Here is a 23065-nt window from a genome sequence, read left to right as displayed (position 1 = left end):
TGTTTTACATATGATGCAACATTGCAAAAATTGCAAAAACCACTTTCTCATGTTGAAGTAGTTTGGATGATAGAGTCGCTATTTAATAGTAGATGCTACTGTGGTCTATAATGGGCAGTTCTGGCTTTGGCACTGGTTTATCTTCCTCCTCAGTGATTTCTAGGGTTAAAGTAGATGCTATTCTCTATATTATTCTTACAAAAGCAATGATAAAAAAAAATAGATCACTATAAAGGAAGCTTATAATGTTGCTCCCAACCCTCCCTTAGCCACTTGGCCAGAACATTCCTGTGCGCTTGATGGAGGCCGTCTGTCTCTCTCAGTCTCCAAGCTTTGTGTCATGATCTAAAGAATATGCAGATGGCAAGGATGTCAGATGCACCAACCACATTTTTCTGGGTAGAAAATCTTGGGAAAATTGCAAATAACATATTTTTTTCTTTCTCTCCATGAAGTTCTTCCTTAATTATTTCTGTTGGTTAAGGCTTTCTCCTCTTCTCATATTGGAGCTTTTAAATTCTAGAATCTTTTTTCTTAGGCTTTTTGAGCTTTTCTTGTGTAATAGTTTTAGCCACATCTCTCAATGGATGTAATTTTTTAAATCATTTTTATTTTTCAATTAAAGTTGACATAAATAGTATATTAGTTTTAGGTGTACACCCCAGTGATTAGACTTGCTAAGTGATCATCCCGATATATTTTGTACCCATCTGACACCATACATAGTTATTAGAATATTGTTGACTAGATTCCCTATGCTGTACTTTACATCCCTATGACTATTCTATAACTATCAATTTGTACTTCTTAATCCATTAACTTTGTAACTTAAAGAAAAGAGGTGGCTTTCCTGGTTTGAGTGTTTTTATATATTGCTCCATGACAATAAGTTGTCATGGATGTCATGATAGGTGATGAACTGCATGATTTATTAAAACCCTGGTCAATAACGGTCTACATTGGAATTACATGTTAGAGAGAGGATTAAATTCCAAAGACAGTGGGTAAATGGAAGTCATAGAGAGACAAAATAATTCTTGGAACGCTTTAAGGAAGATGCTCTTTTGGAAACCAAGATAGAGCCAGTTTTTCTTCTGATTTCCAAGTGGGGGAGCATCAGATGAAGAGGTTGGCTTATTGGTTTTTGTTTGTTTTGTTTTGTTGTTTGTTTGTTTGGCTGGGTGGGGTAGGTAGGTGGGAAGGATATGCTATTCCAAAAATATGCATTTTAATTTTATTTATTTATTTATTTATTTATTTATTTATTTATTTATTTAATTTCTTTATTGATTAAGGTATTACATATGTGTCCTTATCCCCCCATTGCCCCCCACCTCCCATTCATGACCCCACCCCCCTGTTGTCTGTGTCTATTGATTAGGCTTATATGCATGCATATAAGTCCTTTGGTTGATCTTCTCCTCCTTACTCCCACCCTCCCCTACCTTCCCTGAGGTTTGACGTTCTGATTGATGTTTCTCTGTCTCTGGATCTATTTTTGTTCATCAGTTTATGTTATTCATTATATTCGACAAATGAGTGAGATCATGTGATGTTTATCTTTCTCTGCCTGGCTTATTTCACTTAGCATAATGCTCTCCATCTCCATCCATGTTGTTGCAAATGGTAAGAAAGCCTTCTTTTTTATAGCAGCATAGAATTCCATTGTGTAAATGTACCACAGTTTTTAATCCACGCATCTGCTGATGGGCACTTAGGCTGTTCCCAAATCTTAGCTATGGTGAATTGTACTGCTATGAACATAGGGGTGCATATATCCTTTCTGATTGGTGTTTCTAGTTTCTTGGGATATATACCTAGAAGTGGGATCACTGGGTCAAAAGGGAGTTCCATTTTTAGTTTTTTGAGGAAACTCCATACTGTTCTCCACAGTGGTTGCACCAGTCTGCATTCCCACAAGCAGTGCACAAGGGTTCCTTTTTCTCTGCATCCTCACCAGCACTTGTCATTTGTTGATTTGTTGATAATAGCCATTCTGATAGGTGTGAGATGGTACCACATTGTTCTTTTGATTTGCATCTCTCTGATGATTAGTGACTTTGAGCATGTTTTCATATGTCTCTTGGCCTTCCTTCTGTCTTCTTCGAAAAGTGTCTATTTATGTCAGTTGCCCATTTTTTGATTGGGTTGTTTATCTTCTTGTTTATCTTAAGCTGCATGAGTTCCCTGTAAATGTTGGAGATTAAACCCTTATCGTTGATATCATTGGCAAATATGTTCTCCCATGCAGTGGGCTTTCTTGTTGTTTTATTGATGGTCTCCTTTGCTGTGCAAAAGCTTTTTATTTTGATGTAGTCCCATTTGTTTATTTTCTCTTTAGTTTCCATTGCCCTAGGAGCAGTATCAGTGAAGAAATTGCTTCGGCATATGTCAGAGATTTTCCTGGCTGTGGAATCCTCTAGTATTTTTATGGTTTCTTGTCGTATGTTTAAGTCCTTTATCCATTTTGAGTTTATTTTTGTGTATGGTGTAAGTTGGTGGTCTAGTTTCATTTTTTTGCATGTATCTGTCCAATTTCTCCAACACCATTTATTGAAAAGACTGTCTTGACTCCATTGTATGTTCATGCCTCCTTTGTCAAATATTAATTGAGCATAGTGGTTTGGGTCGATTTCTGGGTTCTCTATTCTATTCCATTGATCTATATGTCTGTCCTTGTGCCAGTACCAGGCAGTTTTAAGAATAGTAGCTTTGTAATACAGCTTGAAACCTGGTATAGAGATCCCACCTACTTTGTTCTTCTTTCTCAGGATTGCTGTGGCTATTTGGGGTCTTTTTTTTATTCCAGATGAATTTTTGGAGAGTTCTTTCTAGGTCTGTGAAATATGCCATTGGTATTTTAATGGGGAGTGCATTGAATCTATAGATTGCTTTTGGTAGTATGGACATTTTAATTATGTTGATTCTCCCAATCCATGAACATGGTATGTTCTTCCATCTGTTTATGTCTTCCTCGATCTCTTTTTTCAATGTCCTGTAGTTTTCTGCGTATAGGTCTTTTACGTCCTTAGTTAAGTTTATTCCTAGGTATCTTAATTGTTTTGGTGCGATGGTAAATGGGATTGCTTTTTTAGTCTCTCTTTCTGTAAGTTCACTATTGGTGTATAGAAATGCCATAGATTTCTTTTTATTTTATTATTATTTTTTTAAAAATATATTTTATTGGTATTTCACAGAGAGGAAGGGAGAGGGATAGAGAGCTAGAAACATTGATGAGAGAGAAACATCGATCAGCTGCCTCCTGCACACCTCCCACTGAGGATGTGCCCGCAACCAAGGCACATGCCCCTGACCGGAATCGAACCCGGGACCTTTCGGTCCGCAGGCCGACGCTCTATCCACTGAGCCAAACCAGTTTCGGCACTGCCATAGATTTCTTGGCGTTAATTTTGTATCCTGCTACATTGCTGAATTCATTTATTAAGTCTATTAGTTTTTAGATGGAGTCTTTTGGGTTTTTTATGTACAATATCATGTCATCTCCAAATAAGGACAGCTTTACTTCTTCTTTTCCAATTTGGATGCCTTTTATTTCTTCTTCTTGTCTAATTGCAATGGCTAATACTTCCAGTACTATGTCGAACAGGAGTGGTGAGAGTGGGCATCGTTGTCTTGTTCCTGTTCTTAGGGGAAATGGTTTTAGTTTTTGCCCATTGAGTATGATGTTAGCTGTGGGTTTATCATATGTAGCTTTTATTATGTTGAGGTATGATCCTTCTATTCCTACCTTGTTGAGAGTTTTTATCAAGAAAGGGTTTTAGATTTTATCAAATGCTTTTTCTGCATCAATTGATATGACTATGTGATTTTTATCTCTCAATTTGTTTATGTGATGTATCACGTTTATTGATTTGCGGATATTGTACCATCCTTGCATTCCTGGAATAAATCCTACTTGGTCATGGTGTATGATCTTTCTGATGTAGTGCTGGATCCGATTTGCTAGAATTTTGTTGAGGATTTTGGCATCTATGTTCATGAGGGATATTGGCCTGTAATTCTCTTTCATTGTGTTGTCTTTATCTGGTTTTGGTATTAGGGTGATGCTGGCTTCATAGAATGAGCTTGGAAGTGTTCCTTCCTCTCAAATTTTTTGGAATAGTCTGAGGAGGATAGGTTTTAGTTCTTCCTTGAATGTTTGGTAAAACTCCCCTATGAAGCCATCTGGCCCCGGGCTTTTGTTTGCTGGAAGCTTTTTGATGACTGCTTCCATTTCTTCCATAGATATTGACCTACTGAGATGTTTAGATTCTTCCTGATTGAGTGTTGGAAGGTTATATTTTTCTAGGAATATGTCCATTTCCTCCAGGCTGTCCAGTTTGTTGGAATAGAGTTGTTCATAGTATTTTTTTTATCAATCCTTTGTATTTCGGTGGGCAAAAATATGCATTTTTAAATACTCCAATTACACTTAAAAGAGAAGCAGGTTTGCTTTTCCTATTTGGGGACATTTTCTCATTGAAGGGAAGGCAGGCAGATTGCCCTCAATTGCAAACTCAATCCCAAAATTTCTATGTCTACATTTGTGTAATTTAGATGCTTATGATGTGGCTCCAATGTTGTTTCTAGAAGAAAGGTTGACAGTCCCCAGTTTTGAGACTCAGGAAGGTGGTCCCAAATCTGTCTTGTTGAGTGTCACTATCAAGGACAGCTGATGTGATGTAAAGAAGAGATTATTAAACACTAGTGGCCCAGTGCATGAATTTGTGCATATTGAAAGGAAATTAATTAGAAGAAACATTTTAATATCGCTATTTGCCCTTTCTCTAAAATAGAAGTGTAAACCAAATTCATGATCGACAATGACAGATCGAAATACACACGTGCGATTGGCACCAGCGAAAGCTATGTACTAGTATGTATCATGCATGCCCAAGTCAACTTAGCCTTCTATAGATTTAGAATAAACTTGCTTAATTAGACCTGCCTTCTGATTTAGCTAAACATTTTCCAGCCCAGTGAAGCACTCCAACTTCTCTTTCAGGTAATTGTCAGCAACACAGCAGTAAATATCAACCCAAAGCAGATTATTATTGTAGATCACGCAGGGAGAACAAAGGGTAAAATATTTAATTGCAGCAATGTTTGACTATATTCTGCACAGTGAGAAAATCTGAAGTCATTTTAAAGATCCACCATTTCTTACTTATTTTCAATCGGGTCAAGTTTCTAAGCTTTCTAAATCTCTGTTTTCTGGCTAATGAAAAGAAAATCAGATTCCACCGAGTCTCCTATCTACCTACTCTAGGACATTTGTGACAGGTCAAATGAGATGAGGCATGGGAAAATGCTTCGCATACATTTGGTTACAGTGTAAAATGTTTCCACCTGGCTATGAAGCAAGTCGTGTTCCTGGGCTGAAGAAACTGCAAGGAGGATAGTCACTAGGGAGAGGAAGCCAGGTGTTGCTACACGATGTCATTACCCAGATGGACACTTAGCATATTAGCCATATATATATATATATATATATATATATATATATATATATATATAGACTAGAGGCCTGGTGCCCGAAAATTTGTGCACTTGGTGGGGGGGTCCCCTCAGCTCAACCTGCGCCCTCTCGCAGTCTGGGAGCCCTCAGGGGATGTGCGACTGACAGCTTAGGCCCATTCCCTCTGTGGGAGATGACTGGGAGGGCTGATTAGGGGACAGTGCTGGCTGGCAAGCAGCCAGCCCTGCCCCCCACCGCCGCAGCTGCTGCCATCCCCCGATCACCATCCACTCCCTCTGCCCTCTGGCACATGCCTTGGCTGGCCTGGCACCGCCTGCTCACTGGGTCTGCCCCCTGCCAACCAGTCATTCTACCGTTTGGTCAATTTGCATATTATGCTTTTATTATATAGGATGTTCTCAGCCAGGAGACAGAACCCACATCTTCTGAATGACACTTTGCTCATACAGAGGCTACTGAGATGCACAGAGGGAATGAGGTTTCTGTGGAGAGACTGTAGTTAACTATATTGGAGCTGATGGTCTAAGTGGCTGAACTGTTAATAATTGCCAATTTAGCAGGTGGGAAATTCAGGAGGAGAGTAAGGGTACATTCTTCTAAAATCTAGAGAGCTCAGGTAGGGCTGTGGGTGCTTGAAGAGTTGAAAGCCATGGATCACTGTGATGTCAGAGTTATCAGCAGACAACTGTGTGGAAAACAACAGTGGCAGGGAGAAATACCTGCATTAATATATGGACAATTCTCTTTCTTGGAATTTTAAAAGTTGATTGGTGAAGTTTCCCTGAAATGAGTGTATTATTTTGTTATTGTAAGATGATTTCCATTGTAACCAGTAGGATCTGTTTTCACTACTAGAAGAACTAGCCAGAGTAGTTGCAAGTGGCAGTCCTGAGCTGCCAAGAAGAGATATTTCTACAGGTTTCTAAACAGGAGTTGAATGAAAGAAGGCTAATTCTCTTGCCAGGGGCATTTTCACTATAATGTGGGCAGGGGAAACAGGATGCCCAGTATTTATAACCACCTCACCAGCCACATTGAGATTTAAACCCTAAAAAGAGTGATTCGTATTTTTTTTAATTTAATAAACCTTTATTGTTCAGATTATTACAATTGTTCCTCTTTTTTCCCCCATAGCTCCCCTCCACCCGCTTCCCACTCCACCCTCTGCCCTTACCCCCCCCCCACTGTCCTCATCCATAGGTGTACGATTTTTGTCCAGTCTCTTCCCGCACGCCCCACACCCCTTTCCCCCCAAGAATTGTCAGTCCACTCCCTTTCTATGCCCCTGATTCTATTATATTCACCAGTTTATTCTGTTCATCAGATTTTTTTATTCACTTGATTTTTAGATTCACTTGTTGATATTATATGTATTTGTTGTTCATAATTTTTATCTTTACCTTTTTCTTCTTTTTCCTCTTCTTAAAGAATACCTTTCAGCATTTCATATAATACGGGTTTGGCGGTGATGGACTCCTTTAGCTCTTTCTTATCTGTGAAGCTCTTTATCTGACCTTCAATTCTGAATGATAGCTTTGCTGGGTAGAGTAATCTTGGTTGTAGATTCTTGCTATTCATCACTTTGAATATTTCTTGCCACTCCCGTCTGGCCTGCATAGTTTCTGTTGAGAAATCAGCTGACAGTCGTATGGGTGCTCCCATGTAGGTAACTAACTGTTTTTCTCTTGCTGCTTTTAATATTCTCTCTTTGTCTTTTGCTCTTGGCATTTTAATTATGATGTGTCTTGGTGTGGTCCTCTTTGGATTTCTTTTGTTTGGTGTTCTCTGCACTTCCTGGACTTGTAAGTCTATTTCTTTCATCAGGTGGGGGAAGTTTTCGGTCATTATTTCTTCAAATAGGTTTTCAGTATCTTGCTCTCTCTCTTCTTCTTGCACCCCCATAATTCTGATGTTGGTACGCTTGAAGTTGTCCCAGAGGCTCCTTACACTATCTTCATAATTTTGGATTCTTTTTTCTTTTTGCTTTTTCGGTTGAGTGTTTTTTGCTTCTTTGTATTTCAAATCTTTGACTTGATTCTTGCGATCCTCTAATCTGCTGTTAGATCTCTGCATAATATTTTTTATTTCAGTCAGTTTATGCTTAATTTCTAGTTGGTCCTTTTTCATATCCTCAAGGGTCTTGCTAAATTTATCGGCCTTTTCTAGAAAATTCTTGAGTAACCTTATAACCGTGGTTTTTGAACTTTATATCCAGTCATTTGCTTTCCTCCATTTCTTTCATTTGTGATCTGTTTCTTTGTCTTTGCATTTTGGCTGCTTCCCTGAGTTGATAGAGTGGCTTTGTGTGCTAGGTGTTCTATAGGGCCCAGTGGCTCAGCCTCCCCAGTTACCTGAGGTGGACACTTTTGGTGCACCACTTTGTGGGCTGTGTGCACAGTCTTGTTGTAGATAAACCTTGATTGTTGTTGGTATCACTGGGAGGAATTGACCTCCAGGCCAATTGGCTGTGAGGATCAGCTGTGTCTACACTGGGAGAACTTCTGTGCTGGAGACACCCTTATGAGAACAAGACTTGCAAAAGCCTCTGTGCTCAGCTTGGATGGGGCGGAGTCTCAGGGCGGAGCAGACAGCCTTGGCTTCCCATCAGCCCTACCCTAATAGGCCCCTGTGTCTCAGTGTCCCATGGTAATCGCTGCAAGCACCTCTGAGAGAAAGCCGCCCTTGAGTTCCGCCCGCTGCCAGACAGTCCACTTTCTCCCCGAATGAATCTGGGTCCCCAGAGTCTCGCCTGGAACTGGAGTTCAGTGCAGTCAGGAGCTTTTGTCTCCTTCCCACTTGAGAAAGCCAGCTGCGTACTCAGTTGCCCACCCTCTCTGCGCACACGCCTAGGTACCTCTGCCTTCCGCAGTTCCTCTGAGTCTCAGTGTGCTTTTCTCTTTCCTGACAGTCCAGTTTCACCCTGTATGAGTCTGGGTCCCCAAAGTCTCACTCGGAACTGGAGTTCAGTGGAGTTGGGAGCTTTTGTCTCCTCCTGCTTGAGAAAGCCAGCCGCACACTCAGTTGCCAATCCTCTCTGTGCATGCATCTCAGTACCTCTGCCCCCTGCAGCTCCTCTGAGTCTTAGTGTGCTTTTCTCTTTCCTTCTAGTTGTAGAATTTCCACTCAGCCAGCCTTCTTATGGTTCTGGATGATGTCCGTTTTGTCTTTTAGTTGTAGTTTTGAAATTGTTGTGTGAGGCAGCAATTTAGGTGTTTACCTATGCCACCATCTTGGTTTCTCTCTCGTGATTCATATTTTTCTAATAAAAACTGAGACAACATAATAGTCAGTGAACTGATTGTCTGGCAAATCAGTGGCATGGTTGCCATGTGGCCTCTGGTCACATTTACCTGGTAATGTCAGTGAGTGAGTTTTTAAGAATTCCATACTTTCATTTATGTATATATATAAAACCCAGTGACCAGAATGACCAGAATGACCAGAATAACTGATGGTTATGATGCACACTGTGGCAGCCAACCAGCATGATCCGGGCCCCGATCAGCCACCCCGCTGGCTGGCCCGGCCCCTGATCGGCCCCCAACACCCTGATCAGGGGCAGGGCCAGCTGGCCAACTGCCCACGGCCCCTCCCCCCGGCCAGTCCTGCCCCCGATCAGCCCCACCCTCCCCAATAGGGGGTGGAGCTTGCCGGCCAACCACACGACTTCTACCCCCTGCTGGCCCAGCCCAATGGGCCCCCATCGGGGCAGGCTGGCCGGAACCCACCTGTGCACAAATTAGTGCACTGGGCCTCTAGTCCTATATAATAAAAGGCTAATATGCAAATCAACTGAACGGCAAAATGACCAGTCGCTATGACATGCACTGACCATCAGGGGGCAGGTGCTCAACACAGGAGTTACCACAGGGGCAGTGCCACTCAACCAGATGCTAGGCTCACAGCTGGTTAGCGCAGTGGATTGTGGGAGCCTCTCCTGCCTCCACGGATGTCCGACTGCCGGCTTAGGCCCACTCCCCTAAGGGCCTAAGCCATATGTTGGACATCTTCTGAGGGCTCCTGGACTGCGAGAGGGTGCAAGCCAGGCTGAGGGACCCCTCTGAGTGCAGAATTTCATGCACCAGGCCTCTGGTATTAAATAAAATGTCATCAGTTTAAATGAAGGAAACCCAAACCATTTATTCATGTATTGGGAGATCACAGATTTTGTTCTGTATTGCTTCTAAACCTTAGTAAATGGGGAAATGGTGTTGGGGGCGGGGGAGGGCTCTAACAATTCTTTGTGTTTTTCCCTTTATAAAGTAAGGTGATAGAGAATGGGGTGGTAGAGTGGTCATGGGTATTGACTAGCCTAAGATCTGTTGCTGCGTTAGCATTCTATGGGTCTGTGATGAGCAGCTTTGTTTGCATGGAGCACAAATACAATGTGTTCTGAAAGATGTTCTTTACTTGTGGCTCTTGCTAGGGCATTTCTCTGTCGATAACTGTGGTTCTGCATTTTGGATTTTAGTAAACAATAAAATCCCTGTGCTCTTTAATAATCTCTGTGCTAATAGGATTTTGCTGAACAGTGAGGCTCCAGAGCTGGAGTTTGTGAAAAATTCAGGGCAAGTATACAGATTAGCTGCTAATGCCAAGTTGTAAAAGAGAGTGAGTAAAAATAACTGGGTACTGACTATATGCTGGGTATTCTACTAATTGCTCTACCGGTCTTCTTTTGTTACTGCTCCGTTAATCCTATGAGATCAGGATTATTTTGATCTCATTTAGTTAATGGTTGTAGTGAAGCTTAGAGAGTAACTTGCCCGAGCTCACGGAGCCAGAAGGTGGCAGAGGCTGGATTTGAATGCAGGTTGCTTGTTGCTGGGAAGGCTCTTTTAAACATAGTGTGATGGTCTGTTGACTTTTTATGTTTATTGCAGTAAACTCTTTTCTGCAGTGCTTTGAAAAAATTGAAATTATCTTAAAATGCTACATGTGATAAATGTTTTAAAATTGCCATCTAAAAACAAACAAGTAACTTAACCAACCATTAAAAAATTTATATAAACTTACTGTATAATAAAATGTTGTTCCAATTTTAAATTAAACAGATTAAAATAAATATCCAGTTTAATTCCAGAACTGTTAGCTACTCACTATCTGTGTAGTCAATTAGACATTATCAGCTATTTGTGTGCTCAAGAATTTTATTGAGTTACCCACCTGTTTTTCAGTGTTTTGAATGTTGCTATGGATGCCATTGCTTTGCTCTGCTTTGAGAACTGCTGTCAGAAAGAGCCATGCACACACCACTGATCTCGTGGTTTCTCCAATGAAGACTTTCAAATGGAAGTCTAGCTTAGTGCTTAATTACTTCTGATGAAGACTATACACAGTGAAACTGCCCCTCGTGTTCTCACAAGTACCTTATTCTGCATGTATATTAAAAAATCCCAATCAAAGCCAATGTCAGCAATAGTATTCCCATGTAACCTGTTTCTTACAGGAATTGTCTGTCCAGAAGCCTCAAATAATTCAAGGTGTTTGACAACCGAGTTTATACATTTTTAAAAGAACTTTTAGAAGATCTAGAAAAGTATGAATGAGGCTGGGAGGAAAAATGACTATTTGTTACATTTTATTTGCCTTTCCTTCCAAAATAAGTATTTGTTCATACGGGACCTTTTCTTTGGGCAATCATGGTATTTTCTTACTTATTATTCATAGTATAGCAAATATTTACATTTCCTTACTGAAAATGAGGGAGAGTTGTCATAAAACACACGAAGGACATTTTAGTTTTTAGCTGCAATAATTAATGGCCCTCCTGCCACATACCACAAAAGCTGGCCCCCCACCCACTCTGTGGATTTCAGGATATCCCTTCTGTTTGTTCTTTTTTACAATTAAGGATGTGTGAGATAAAGGGGAAATAGCATGTCTCACCATGAGCACACTTCCTTATGGATCCACAATAGAGTAGGTTTCTAGGAAAATGAGCTTTATGTTCTCAAACTTTATAAATGTTTTCCCCCTTCCTCCTTCTCTGTCTCATTGTTTCTACTGGCTTCAGGCCTCTCCTTTCTTTCCCTTGGCTGCTCTGCATTGATTCTCTCACTGCACTGGCTGGTTAGCATGTTGAATATCGTGAGAATAAGCTGCTCCCTGTCCTGGCATTGCTTTTTGAAGGAAACATTTCCTTCCCTTGTGCAAGCCAAGGAGTTCCTTCCATGGGGAGAAAGTTGGAGTGCTGATTGGAAACATGCATGATCGCTGGTTTAAATTTGGCTCATTTGCAACAGAGAGAGGTTGGGAGAGATAGGAGAGAGGGGTTCTCCTGGTTCTGAGGTGGTTCCCACATCTGCTTCTTATTAGGAGCACCGTGGAGAAAAGATTTGGAAATTAACTTAGTTGTGGAATAATAAAGTAGACCTCAATATGGGGGATTATAAATGATTACCCTAGAAAATGAAGGGGCAACTTCTCATCTCCTGGGTCCCTTACTTTTTCTGAGGCTGTTTGGCACTAAATAGAAACTGGAGAGGTATCCTGTACCCTCTCTATCCCCAGATAATATTTAGTCCATCTTCCTAAAGAGGGTAATATTAACACCTGGGGGTGTTCTTAGTGACATAATCAGATTTGTATCTATGGGGGAGAGGCAGGCCTGCTAGTCTGACCTGTTCTGGGAACTCTCAGGTGGTGCTCTAGAAATAGACACCAGGCATAAGTCTTCAAAAAGAAAACAGTATTTTAAAAAACTTTCTTAACTGTCTTTCTCATCATTCCAGCTCCTGACCTCTGTAGAGGTCAACATCATACCCTGAAGAAGACACCCAGCCCTCATAGTGCTATTCTCTGCATATTCTCATATGTTCATTTGTTTCTTTTTTTTCCTTTCTCATCCCATATTGCAGAGATCTTGTTACTATCTTATTTTTCCTGTGCTCAGAGCAGTGTTTGGAATATTATGAGCACTTCACAATCAAATGTTGCCTGAGTGAATCAAGGAAGCAATGATGGAAACTGTCTGCCCATAAAGGGTATTCCTGGATCTTTGAGTTCTTTACTGAGATAGCTCTGCACTGGGATTGAACCCCCACCCCAGAGTTGCAATAGATCATCTAACCTCTCTAAGGTAAATTCACCTACATTTGGGGGTTGGCAGGTAGATGACCTTGCAGACCACTTTCCAGACCACTTTCAATTACCAGGATTTGGGGAACTTTTACATTCACTTAGAACACCCACATCAGAGAACTCTGAAAATTAGAGCAACAGTTGTCCATTTCATATTGTATAAGTTTGCAGGCAAGTGGCTTAATTAGTTAACTTCTTCAACAACCATCTAGTTCTTTTTTTTTTCCCATTTTCCCTCATTAAAGTGATCCTAGATTATTGATTTTAGTTATCTTAACTATTCATTTTTTTTTATTTTAAGAGTCTAATCAGTAAATCACTGATTCATTCAGGAAATGGGGGTTTATGTAAAGGCAGATTTTACATCTTGTCATGAGAATTACTGCATTGGTACTTTCTAATTTCTCTTCTAGAGAGTGAGCAAGGTCACCTCTTCATGCCCCAAATGAGAGAGGAGAAGTAATTGAAATAATTTCTGTTCAGGTCATCTTGAGTCTGAAAGAGGGAGGCAGGTCATCCCAAATAAGAGAGCCCATGACAGGAGTGTGTGAGCCTAGCTTTCCAGGCAGAGACAGCCCCAGTCTGCACTCACACATTGGAAATAGTTGTGGAGGAAAATTTCACCACAGAGGCCTGTGACTAAACGCAGTCTGGTGACTAATAACTCATTATTTTTAATGTTATCCTATGCAAAAAACAAAGGGGCCTTTTTGAAATAATCTTCTAAATGGAGTCTGTCTCAAAGAGTTCCAAACCTTTTATTTGCTAGCTAATAGCAAACTGTCTAATTAATGTGGCACAAGTAAAGAGGAGCAAGCCTCCCTAATCTTTGAATGAAATGGTTCTAAATTTCTTGAGATCACAGTAATCCACCATGGCCTTTCCATCTTTTCTGCTTATAATGACCATACACCTCCCAATTCTATGAGTAATTACTTTCTCCTTCTATTTCAAAATTTCCAGGCATTCAGGGAGTCTTATTGGTTCTACTCAATTAGTTCCAACAGGGCATGGCCAGCATCTGGGTTTCTACCTATAGGCCAAGTGACCATTCTGGGTCTGTCAGCATTGGTTTCCATGAATCTTCCCCAGGAGAGCTCTAAACAGAGAATTTTTCCTCATAAGGAGTCAGGGAAACAGCAATATTTCAGAACCTTGACATGTTCGGGACAGAGCAGAATCAGAAACCTGGCTTGTCTAGTTCCATCAATTCTTCAAATGTCAACTCATTAAAGAATAACAAGGAAGAATTTAGCTTGCACTGAAGCTGAAAGCAACCTTGGGTAGTACTTAAATGAACACCCTCATTTTATAGATCAGAATCTGATGCACAATTGCCCTGGCCAAGATCACCAAGGGATCTTAGGGCAGAGCTGAGAGAACTCAGGTGGACTCACTCGAGGAGTACTGATGTGATTCTGGCAAATTATCTCTAAAACCTTTGCTAGTCCACGTTCTTCCTTCCCTATTTTTTGTAATAAAGAGAAGAGTTTCATTTCCAAATAAATATATTAAAATCATAATTAGAAAATCAAGTAAGAAGGCAATAAATAAATAGTCTAATGTCTCGTATGTTTTAAAGTGTTTACCTCATCTAGTTTGTGAAATAAAAATAACTACCCAAGTTTTGATAATATTGTTAACATTGTTTAGGCTCTTTAACTTCTCCCTATTGAAGTTGATAATATACCTCTGACGATGTCAATGGAGGAAGTATGTAGAAAAGATCAATACTGTATTAATATTAAATAAAAAAACTCTCATTTATTTAAGAAAGACCAAAGTTGGTAAAAAGAAACAATTTATAGAACAAAGAAGCGCCATTCATTGATTTCAATGGCATAAGACAAATATAGACAGGCCAACAATATATTTATCGCTTGGAATCCTAAGGAGATCTACTATGATGACTACTTAGTATATTAACTTTCTGTGTTCATAAATTGTGCAGCTGGAGTGTATATAAATTATCCAGAAATACGGATATTACAAACTTCATTCCAGACCTATTATAATGAACTAGAGGCCCGGTGCATGAAATTCGTGCATACGGGGGTGTCCCCTCAGTCCAGCCTGCACCCTGTCCAATCTGGGACCCCTCGAGGGATGTCTGACAGCCTCCTGGGGATCGGGCCTCAACTGGCAGTCGGACATCCCTCTCACAATCCTGGCTGGCTGGCTCCTAATTGCTCAACTGCCTGCCTGCCTGGTTGCCCCTAACTGCCCCCCGCTGCTGGCTAGGTTGCCTCCAACTGCCCCCACCCTGCTGGCCAGGTTGCCCCTCACGGCCCCCCCTGCTGGCCTGGTCGCCCCACACAGCCTGCTTGTTCAGTTGTTTGGTTGTCCCTCACTAACCCCCCTGCTGGCCTGGTCATAGGCAGCCATCTTGTGAAGGTGTGATGGTCAATTTGCACATTACCTCTTTATTATATAGGATGGCTATTCTTATTTAGTATAGCTGAACTTAAAAAGTTTATAAGGTTTTGAATATTTGGGTTTGAAATCATCTATTTCTCTCAGAAATTTTCCACAATTAGGTGAACACAGTATTATCTGTGGACTGTATTTTGCTGATGGGGATATGAATCTCAGGACTAAGGAGGAATGGTAAGGGTGGTGTTCACTGAAAACTGCCTCTTAAGCTAATGACTGCCTTAGGCAAGAGGCCACACCCTGCTGTTTCCATTTATTTCTCATTTAATTCTTTAAGAAGTGTGTACAGGAAAGTGGGGGAAAGAATGTGCTAAGGGCCATTTATCATCCAAATCTAGATATTTTAAAAGAAAAACAACCTTTTAGTCCTTTGGCCATATGACATATGTTAAAAAGCAGCAAGAGCAGTGCCCTGTTGGTTGATATTTAGAACCTACATAATTCATCTTCTCTCCAGTTCAGGATCATCTTAGTCTTCGCTGGCCTGAGTAAAGGTCTGGAGAACAACGTGGCCAACCCAATCCCTTTCTTTCTGTTTGGGGATGGCTGACTTTTTATCCTTAGTCAGTCTTTCAGGAAAATTTAATTTTGTTAGATTTGGCAGGTTAGCTTGATGTAAACAGATTTCTAAAAAATCACAAGCAATTTAATTACAAGAAGTAGAATGTAATTCCCTAATGGCTGCTGCTGTTATAGAAGTAGTCATAACAGCCTTCTTCATATTTTCCATTTTTCGCCATTTGAGACAACCAAAAAGAGAACGGGTAAAAGGGCTGCTGAGTGTACTGCCAGCGAACTAGACACTGAAACAAAGAACACCAGTGACATGTCAATTTCCCTTGGGTAAGCCAGGCTATTTAAAAAAACCATGAGCTGGTGAAACCCTTGAGGAAAAGCTTATCAGTATTAAAGGGCATTCTGAAGGTTGTTGGAGATATTTATTTTACCCTTTTTCAAAAGACTTTATTGACTTGATTCTATTTTACATGTAGAGTCAATAGAACCTGTTTCATCCTCCCCTCTCCTGCTTCCTCCAAAAAACCCCTCAGAACTGACTCCCACCTCAAATCACTACAGAATCTCAAAAGAAATAAAAGCACTAATATTGAATCATGCTCCCTGATAACTCACTTTTCTCAACTCCAGCTAACACATGATCTTAATAAGGTAGACAGGGTTCTTTTTCAAACCAACTGTAAGATAAGGGGAAATAACAACTTGTGACATTCCAATAGCAACTGGAATGACCAGAGAATTATTGCCTCTGTGGGGGAAGAAGAAATTTTTTTCTACCCTTCTAGGTTTTTCCAGCTGGTCTAAGAATTAAATTGACATAAGACTGATTATCAAGAGAAAAATAACTAAGTTTAATTGCATACATACATATGGAAACCCCACATATATGAGAGTCAGATACCCCACATACATGAGAGGTAAAATGAGGTACATGTGGCATTCTGAGCTAGGGTGAGTTTAGGCACCTGAAGCTTCAGAGGGAGCAGGATAATTTTCAGCTTAATTAAAAAAGTAGACATTCAGTAATTAAACATTTGCCTAGACCTATGGATAGGTCATAAAACATTATTTCTTATAACTTTTATGATGGACAAGATTCCAAATTTCAATTATTTAAGGGAGAGGTGAAAGTTTCTCTTGAGCCTGCAAGGTCTCAGTTGCCTTCAGCTCAAAATAATCCACATGCCGACTGAAGAAGCCCATTTTGGGGAGGCCTGTCCTGAACCCCTTCACTTCCTTTCCTTTCTGGCTACATTGAGTCATCAGAAAGTACAAGTGAGCCCTAGTCAGTTTGGCTCAATGGATAGAGCATCAGCCTGTGGAACAAAGGGTCCCCGATCAAGGGCACATGATCAAGGGCATGTACCTCAGTTGCAGGCTCCTCCCTGGCCCCGGTGCCCTGGTTGGCTCCTGCAGGAAACAACCAATCAATATGTTTCTCTCACATCAAAGTTTCTCTCTGTCTTTGCCTCTCCCACTCTCTCTAAAAGATCAATGGAAAAATATCTTCGGGTGAGGATTAACATTTAAAAAAAGCTCTTTAAAATTCTGGTATGATTAGTAGGATAAACACCTTTGCAGAAAATAAAATTTTATATATTTGTTCACTTGTTCAGAGAGTTTAAGTAACTTGCTGAGGATAAGTGGCTTTTATGAGGTATAACAGATTTCAATCCAGAAATGCCTTACTTTGAAGTGGGAAACTTTCTATTATGCCTCAAGAAATCTCAGGATAAGGAGCATCAACTCAGTTCTAAACTTGTAAATTCTCACAGAAAAAGTCCCCTCTGTGTCACAATATTTGTGTAGGAAATCATAAACCAAAATTGACAAAAGCAGACACACACACACACACACACACACACACACACACACACACTCACGAAATTCTTCTTATAGACCTTGATGTCTCCTTCTTTCTTGGAAAGCTATGTGTTATAAGTCACTTAAAAGAAGCCTTCTTCATTTAAAAATATATTTGTCAAAGTAATTTTTAGGGTAATTTTGTTTTTAGAACCAATTTCCTTCAATATACAAAACAAACCTTTATTAATTTTTATATAACTGCTCTTCTTTTGTGTTGATCTATATATAACTGACCTCCTCCCGCTTTTTTGCATTTGATCCATTCAAGTGCCCCTTTGTGGTGTTGGGTATTCTTGTACCAACTCTGCTAATAAATTTTAATATTGACTTGTCTACTAAATTTGGAAGATTCCTCTTAATAAATCAATTGGCATGCAATGACATGTAAAAGGGCAGTTGAGTAGAAGACCAATGGATAGAAATTATTTTAGACAAAATAAAATTGTATATCTTTAGAAATGGAATTCACACTAACCTAAAATTCTAGTAAGGGTTAAATGTTGAAAATAATATCAATTATAGTTCTGAACTGGGAATGCAAAGAAAAGAGACATTCTGTTATCCTGATTTGAGATACACTATTTCCAGAGTATTTTACACGGACTTGAGCTAGATTTGGAGCAAATTTTCTAATTAGCTAAATTTGATGGTATTTGGTTAGATTGGATGAGCTCAAAGTAAGTAGTCCAAATCTAAATTCTTCTCTAAACTGATTGGTAAATCTGTTGGGTTCATAGGTCACTGGTGAAAAATAACAAGATTTGAGGAAATAACAAGGTTTTGCTAAAGCTTCTAGTAGTTACCGCTCAGCTATGAAAAGGTATGGAGAAGTATGACCCCAAAGGAAGCTGAGAAAATGCAGAGTAGCACTGGTGGGCCCTTGTGACTTCCTCAAGTTCTTGTTCAAGTTCAGGAGAGTGCACTCTGCCGTTCAGTTTCTTAGGGGTTGAATTCCAATTTTCACTAGGTATGTCAGTTTTTCTTTTCTTTTTGATTACCTATAGTCAGAAATTACTGTTATTGTTGAATTTCAGAACTTGACTTTTCCTTAAAAACACAAATATTATTGTGGGGAAGTAAGGATGGTGGCAGGGCTGCTCATCATCTTTCCCTTCTCATTGGTTGAAGTGTGGAGGAGGAGAAGGAAGAGGAGGAGGAGGAGGAGGAGGAGGAGGAGGAGGAGGAGGAGGAGGAGGAGGAGGTTGTTTAAACATGTGGTTCACTAACACCTACTGTAAAGACCTGTTTTCATCTGCAGATACTCCTTTATTGAGAGAGGTATACCTTTCTTGCTTTATGCAGTTGGGAATGGAAAAGTATGCTCAATTAAGAGAAGCTAAGGCTGCCCGGCTGGCGTGGCTCAACCATTGAGCATTGGCCTGTGAACCAGGAGGTCATGGTTCAATTCCTAGTCAGGGCATATGCCTGGGTTGTGGGCTCGTTGCCCACTGTGGGGCATGCAGGAGGCAGCCAATCAATGATTCTCTCTCATCATTGATGTTTATCTCTCTCTTCCTCTCTGAAATAAATAATTTATTTTTTAAAAAAGGAGAAGCTAAAGCTAAAATATACCTCTCTCATTGCATACAGGTGGGCTGGGGAAGCTAATGCTAAATTAAAGAAGTTTGAGGCTGCATCTATAAGCAGTCATCTTGTCTTCCAGGTGGAGAAAACCCACATGCAGAACAAAGTCAAGCAGAGGTTTGGAGTTGAGATACCAAGAAAGTCTTAGCATACAATTTTGCCTAAACTCACTTTGGTCCCTTGAGATCCTGGTTACATGAGCTGATAAACTTACCTCTTTTGTTGAAGCTTAATTTTACTTGCATTTTGTCACATGCAGCTAAAACAGTACTACTAGGAAATACCCACAACATTCATGATTCAGAGTAAGAAAGACACTAAGATACCTATTTCATTTGAATGATTGTTATGGCCAGAAATTATCTTTATCCAGAGCTCTAACACTGGCACCACTAAGCCATCACATAGGACTTCCAAGCGACCTCATCTTGGCATTGCTCACAGAAAGAGATTGACTCTGCAGTGTGACCTGAAGCCCTGAAGCGCTGTGAAACACCAGACATACAGATGTCCTCAGAGGTGCTGCACCTGAGAACCCTCAGAACAAATGTGGGACCTTATAAACCAATGAGGAGCTATGTGGGCTACTCTCCAGTCATTGAATGGGACATTTATTTACTCTTTCCTGACATACTGTTTCATGGCTCCTTGGTATAATACTATATTTTATGTATTGATGAATTCTTACTGAATACATTATGTTTTTTGTAAAACTCTACCAGCCTTCTCCCACTTACCAGTTAGGATTTCTTAAGGAAAGATGCTCTTTATTTTCTGTACTATTAGAATATTATCAACATGGAATGCTAAGTTAAACCTATCATTTTTCCCCTTAGCTCAATGAACTATGCCCTTTTTATTACTAGCATATAAGTTAAGCATGTGCTGTCAGCATTAATTGAATTTCCTGAATCATGCTTATGATTTAACCTGATTCCACGATTGGAATTTTGAAAAATGAGTCCCCATAGTTATCTTTACTAGATTTGTGTTTATGCTCACGTTCACTCTCACCAGTTCCTTGCCAATATGGCAGGTTTTCATTCTGAGTACCATAAAAATGCAGTTATTTTAGTGGACAAAATTACAGAATTCCTTTATTTTAATGATGCTGGGTTGTTGTTTTTTGTGCAGCGTCCAGGCCATTGCTCTAATTTTCCAGTCCAGTCATGGCTAGGCAAACTACAATGTCTTAGGCTGTATTTAGGGTGGCTTGACTCCGCCATGCTAAAACATGCTGGCAATATCATAAACCCTTTAAGTTTGAAGATTTTTCTCAATGTGTAAATAAATAAGTGTGGGATAGATTTTGCTTTGGGTGGTTTTGGAGGGGTGGCCATGTAAGAAATTGGTTTCAAAATAATCACTACCACCATCTGTGCACCATAAAACATATTCAGGGGTCTGATAGAACCCCCTGGACACAGCCAGCAGAAAAGAGCTCAGGAAACGATTGAGATTGTCTTCCCTTTCAGGAAAATAAGCGGGCGGGGGGGGGGGGGGGCGGGGAGGGGATGGCTATGCAGAACTGACTTTGCTTGGAGAAGGGCATCTTGATGCTTTTAGGATAATGTTTATTTTTGTTGTTGTTATTTACATAACATGACTTACTGCTACCTTACTGGCAAAGTGTTATCTTCCCTTCTCTTATTCATGAAACATTTATACTTGCACTATTAGGTTCTATAAAAGCTCTAAGTATTTAAAAGAATATAGAAAAATATGAGTGAGTAAAGGGCATGGGAATGTTGAATTTGCAAAGATAGACTGCTTTCCTTAGGTAAAATATCTTCCTAATTTTAAGCCCTCTCCAGGGGGCTAAGGAAAGCCTTAAATATCCATTCAAAATTCTTCACAGCCAGACATCTCTTTTAAAGGAATTAGGTTACATCAGTTGATGTAATTAACTCAGATTGTTTGGGTGATTCAAATCCCAAAGGCAGCAATACATCTGTGCAGCATGCACATTTCCCCTCTGTGCAAAGGCGCCAGTGGTTTCGATTTTGGGTGTGTATTTGAAGGGGTTGAGGGAGTGGGGGCAGGAGAATGAGCTGGTGAAAGGTAATATAGAGGAAAATCATGTACTAAAAAAGTTTTTTGATGCTATCTTATTTCCTTTTAAATTATTCTTTAAAAAAGAAAGATCAGTTTGGAATCTGTTTGTGGTCAGCTATATTAAAATAAAACATCTTTTGTTTCATTAGCCAAGTTATTCTTTACTGCCCTTTGAGCATCTGGCAAGCAGTGTAGAGCTGGAGGGAGGTAAATCTTTTAGTCAATTGGTGAACTGGAGGGTATACCATTTATTCACCTCTGATTTGCAAAAGGAGGGACCAGAACCTGTGCTTTCAGAGCAAATCCATTTGCTTTATTTGATATTTGGAATTCATCTCACGTAGAATCTTTAAGCTATAAAGACATATTTAGTAGTTTCTGTCTAATTCTTTAAAATATTCAGAGGATCAGATCATGCCCTCTTTCATGATGATTATTATGAAGACTTGTCACCACAACAACACAATGTATTTCTTGACCAGATTCTACAGAGCCTGGCCAGTCTCTACTTACCCTTAGTGTCATATAAGCAATTGTGGGAAAAATTGTTGCTATCTTTCAATTTTAATTCATTTTGATATTTTAAAACTGAAGATTTCTCTTGCAGTGAAAAGATATATAATAAGAGGTGGATAGAATGTACTCAATTAATTAAGAACATGGTACATATCAATAGAAATTTCTATCAACTATGACTAGATCACCAAAGTTAAAACTATATTTTTCACAAGAAAGTTATCTGTTTACATTTCATTTAGCTTAGTGTTGCATATTCATTTGTAGAAATAATGTAGCAAAACATTATTTTAAGCAAAAGTGCTTAAGTACACATTTTTATCTTTAACTAAAATCAAGATTTTTTAATTTGGGAGTACTCTTCTGGAGTAAAAGGGCTTTGAAATAACATTTGTCCATATTCTTAGAAATGTCTGATAAAAAGATATCTAAGCCTTAGTCAAATAATATAAAATATAATAATTTCAATTACAGGTGAAAGAAAAACTCCAACCTGAAACTGACCACAGTATTGGAGGAGCTTCCGTGTTTTCAAAGAAATGTCTCAGTTTTGGCCCAGGTGTCTAGACGTAGCAAGGGAGAATGATTTTTCCATCAATTCTAGAATTGAAAAGCTACAATTCTGGTCAGATTTTTTTCGACCTCTCTCATTCAGTATATATCCCTTCAGGGAACTTTCCTAATTGGTAATGGAATAGCAAATTCATTCTTAATCCTGGAGTTATTCAATGTTAGTGTTGGAAGGATCTTTAGGGATTATTGTCTAATTTTTTATTTTGTAGATGAGTATACTGAGGCCCAAAGAGGTGAAGCAACTTTTCCATTGCCATACCATGAATTTGTCAGAACTGGACTTAAGTCTTGCTGCCCATGAGATTACATAGTAAGTCTCTGGAATCATTATTCTTCATAGATTGGTGGGTTTCCTTTCCATATATGGACCATTATATATTCATGTACATTTGGACATTTGAAAGTTGCGGTGGTGGCATAAAGGGCAAATCTGATTCTGAGCTAAGAGACACTCTGCTTAAATGTGACCAGTCTTTAGTTTATCAGTGTTACTGCTTAGTAGTTACTAGAACTTTCTGGAAACAATTTTCTACAACCTTCCATTTGGGCAAATTCAGTTCTTTCATTTGCTTGAATCAGTGACCATTTTCCCTTTTAACAGATAAATCAAATCACAACCTACTTTAAGTAATGACAGTTCATTAGGCATAGTAAATATAATGTCAACAAAGATTTCAATGGACTGAATTTCCTCTTCAAAAAATATTTGATTTTTATTTAAGCTTCTCATTCAGCAAATGCTAAAAAAGTTGAATTATCAAAACTACAGTATTTTATTCCTCTACAGAACAGTATCACAATTTTATTTTTTAAGATATTAAAAACACGATAAACATTGATACAGAATTTCACTCTAGGAATGCATTCTAAATGTATAATCAGACAAGAGGAAAAATAAACAAAGATCTTAATTACATTGCTGATTAAAATACTAAAAATGTGAAATAAAATGTTTAACAT

This window comes from Plecotus auritus, assembly GCF_963455305.1.
Source record: "Plecotus auritus genome assembly, chromosome: 7".
In the NCBI taxonomy this organism is placed as follows: Eukaryota; Metazoa; Chordata; class Mammalia; order Chiroptera; family Vespertilionidae; genus Plecotus; species Plecotus auritus.
Note: the sequence above shows the minus strand (reverse complement) of the source record.